The sequence below is a fragment of the Elephantulus edwardii genome, unplaced genomic scaffold (assembly GCF_000299155.1).
Source record: "Elephantulus edwardii isolate Elephantulus edwardi_28Jun2011 unplaced genomic scaffold, EleEdw1.0 scaffold00002, whole genome shotgun sequence".
Taxonomy (NCBI): Eukaryota; Metazoa; Chordata; class Mammalia; order Macroscelidea; family Macroscelididae; genus Elephantulus; species Elephantulus edwardii.
This window is the reverse complement of record NW_006399752.1, coordinates 11,845,058-11,849,335: the sequence shown is the minus strand read 5'-3', so window position 1 is coordinate 11,849,335 and position 4,278 is coordinate 11,845,058.

Genomic DNA, 4,278 nt, shown 5'->3' with positions numbered 1-4,278 from the left:
CAGTAGGCTAATATACCCTATTCACATTTTTCCACTTATCCACATGGAAAAGTCAAACTCTATGGTTAGGAAAGCTAGTTTGAACAATATACCCTTAACTCTGCAATCATGCATGGTAATACATAGTAGAAAAAGGAATCAAATCTGTGTTTTAAGTAACATGGTATTTTTAACATTATGTTTATGTACAAAGAAGCACTATTTGATTGTTACCTCTCTAAAGATGGGTTTATGTTTGTATGATTATACATAATGATGAAATTTAGAAAGAAAAATTTAATAAGATTTGCCTAAAGAATATGTTGACCTCTGCTGGCATTATGGCAAAATCTTGAATGTTCCTGGAAGTATCAAAAGAAGATGGAAAAAATACAGAGTCACTGTACCAAAAAGAATTGACTGACACAGAATCATTTCAGGAAGTAGTATGTAACTAAGAACCAATGATAATAAAAGAATAAATTCAAGATGCACTTAAGGCACTGTCCCAAAAATAAGAATCAATAATGATTGAAATACTCTGAAAAACATATGCAGCTATGATGTGCTTACCAATCTGTGCCAAGAAATCTGGAAGACAGATACCTGCGCAATGTCCTGGAAAGAAGCCATATTTATTCCCATTCCCCAAAAATATCATATAACAAATGTGAAAATTATTGAATAATATAGCATACAAGAAAAATGTTGTTAAGAGTATTAAAAGTGGCTGGAACAGTTCATTGACACAGAACTACCAGAAATTTGAGTCAGATTTACAAGAGATCTTCACAACGGGGATATCACTGCTATTGTTAGATGGATCATGGCTGAAAGCAGAAAGTACCAGAAGGATGCCTATCTGTTTTATTGACTATATAAAGACATTTGACTGTGTGGATCACAATAAATTATTGCTAACATTGAGAAGAATAGGAACCCCAAAACACTTCATTGTACTTATTCAAAACCTATACTTAGACCATATTTTAAAATCCGTCTAACATTAACTATAATATCCCTAGCATTATGGTTTCTTAAACCCAGCCTGCACTTCGGGTAGTTCTCTGTTGATGTACTGTTCCAGATGTTTTGGGATAATTTTCAGCAGAATCTTGCTTGCATGTGGTATGAATGATATTGTTCAATAATATCCACACTCTTTTGGGTCGCCTTTCTTAGTAATGGAAACAAATGAAAATCTTTTCCAGTGGTTGTCCTGCAGATTTCTTGGTATAACTTGGTGAGCACATCCAGGGCAGCGTCTATTTGTTGAAATATGTCAATTGGTATACTGTCAATTCCTGGGCCTTGTTTTTGCCAATTCTTTCAGAGCAGCTTGAACTTGCTCATATGTTACATGAAATTCTTCTGTGTCAGCAAATTCCTTTTGGTACAATAACTCAGTATACTCTTTCCATCTTCTTTTAATGCTTCTTAGATCATTAATTTTTCTGCCCAAAGCATCCTTAAATATTGCAACTCCTGGCTTGAATTTGTTCTTTGGTTCCTACAGTTTAAGAAATGTAGAGCGAGTTCGGACTCTTGATTTTCTGACTCCAGCTTTTTGCACATTTCATTATAGTACTTTGTCTTCCTGAACTGCCTTTGAAATCTTCTGTTCAGCTCCATAATATATCGATTTCTTTTCTTTGTTTTGGCTACTCAGCACTCTCGTGCAGTATTCAGAGTCTCTTCTGACATCCATCTTGACCTTTTCTTCCTCCTCTGTCCTTGTAATGACTCCCTACATTCTTCCTGGATGATATTCTTGATATCTTCCCACCGCTTATCTGGTCTTTGCTCATTAATGTTCAAGGCTTCAAACCTGTTCCTGAGATGGTTTTGAAATTCAGGTGGGTTAGACTCCAGGTCAAATTTTGGTTTCCATGGATTTGATTTAATTTTCCTTAGCTTTAGCTTGAACTTGCATATGAGTAGTTGGTGGGTCTCTTCCACAATCAGCAGCTGGACTAGTTTTCACAGATGATATTGAGCTTCCCTAGCAATTCTTTCCACTGATATAATCTATCTGATTTCTATGCATATCATCAGGTGAAATCCATGTGTATGGCCTGTGTTTATGTTTTTTAGAAAACGTATTTGCAATGAATAAATCCTTGATTGTGCCTCATGCTATCATCCTATCTCTACCTTCATTTCTGTCACCAAGTCCTTGTTTTCCAACTACTGATCCTTCACCAAGAAAACAAAGATTCTCACCACTAGGCTGATTGACAGCATCATGATAGATGGTGAGTAGATTGAGATTGTTAACAGCTTTAGCTTGCTTGCTCTACAATCAACACTCTTGGTACCAGCAGCCAGGAAATTAAAAGATGAATTGCATTGGGAGAGTCTGCTGTCAGAGACCTCTCCAAAGTACTTCAGAACAACAGTGTCAGTTTGGAGACTAATGTGCACCTGATCCATGCCATAATCTTTGCAATTACTTGCTATGCATCAGAAAGCTGGACAATGACTAGGGATAACAGAAGGAGAATTGATGCTTTTGAGCTGTGGTGTCAGAGAAGAGTATTGAGTATAGCATGGACTACCAGGATAACAACAGGTTTGTCCTAGTGAGGGTGAGACCAGGCTGCTCTTTGGAAGCTTCATCTGATATTCTTTGGACATGTTGCAAGATGGGATTAGTCCTTTGAAAGGGACATGCATCATCCTTGGGGGGGGGGTGAAGAGAGGATAATCCTCAATGAGATTGATTGATTCAGTGACTGGGGTAGTGGGGGTAGGTGTGTCAGAGACAATATGATTGGCACAGAATAGAGGAGGATTTAAGGCTCTTGTACATAGGGTTGCTATGAGTGAATCACAGGCGACCTAACAGCACATAACAACAGCATATTTAAACCAAGAGGTTGTTGTGTGAACAGAGAAAATAATATAGTTTAAATCAAGGAAGGTCTGCATCTGTATGCTGAACACATAATCTGAGAAGCTGAACTTTTTGAAGAGCATGGTATCAGGATTGGAGGAAGACTTATCAATAACCTGTGTTGTTTGCTCATGACACAACCTTGCTTGCTGAAAGTCAGAACGACTTGGAATACTTGCTGCAGAAGATCAAATACTGCAGTCTTCAATATGGCTTATGTCCCATTTGAAAACAAAAATCCTCACCACTGAGCCAATAAGCAGCATCATAATAGATAAATAAAAGATTGAAATTATCAATTATTTCATCTTTCTTGGAATCAATACACTTGATACCAGCATTGAAGAAATCAAAATATGTGTACTATGGGAAAATCTGCGATCATAGTTCTCTCCAGAGCAAAAATACTAGTTTTAAGACTCATCTGAGTCATGGTCTTCTCAATTACTTTCTATGCATCTAAAAATCAGGCAGTGAGCAAGGATTGTCTTTGAGTGTGATATTTTTGATGAGTACAAATATTCCATGGAATTCCAAGAGACAGGTTTGTCTTGGAAAAGGGAAAATAAGGTGCTCCTTGGAGACAAAAATGGTGAAACTTCATCTCACATACTTTCGTTATGGTGTTAAGAGGGGCTGATCCTTGTGGAAGAACATCATGTTTGGAAACATAAATGTGGAAGACACTGAACAAGTTGGATTGACATAGTAACTGTGGCAATTGACTCAAGTGTATTGGAGATAATGAGGATGGAATAGGATTGGGCAGGGTTCAAATCCATTGTCAACAGGGTTGTTGTGAGTCACAGTCGGCTTAATGGCACATAACCATAAAGTAATATGTTAGTGTTGGGAAAGTTTTATGGGTTCCATTGTAGAGGTTAAAAACCCATTTGAAATATTTTACTATTGTGGATATAAACAAATGTTTACAGCAAACTAAATAGAAGAAGAAATAACATTACTTACTTGCACATATTATTTAAGTAAGGCACCCCAAAGATAAAAGTCCAAAATAGATCAAAAACGCTGTTCATCAATTTCAATTATTAGTTGTTGGTGTTGTTTAATGCCGTCGAGTTGTAGACGACTCATAGCGACCCTATGAACGAACAGCTTGACCACTGTTCGCACATAGAGTTTCCGGAGGCAAGCCATTTTGGAAGTGGATGCCGTTCCTGCTTCCAGGATTACAGTTATTGTTGTTGTTGTTGTTATGTGCCGTCGAGTCGTTTACGACTCATAGTGACCCTATGTACAAGAGCCCTAAACCGTGCTCTATCCTGTGCCAATCTCATTGAGTCTGACACACCCATCCTGATTACCCCAGTCACTGAATCAATCCACCTCATAGAGGATCTTCCCCTCCTGCGCTGTCCCTCTACTCTACCCAGCATGATGTC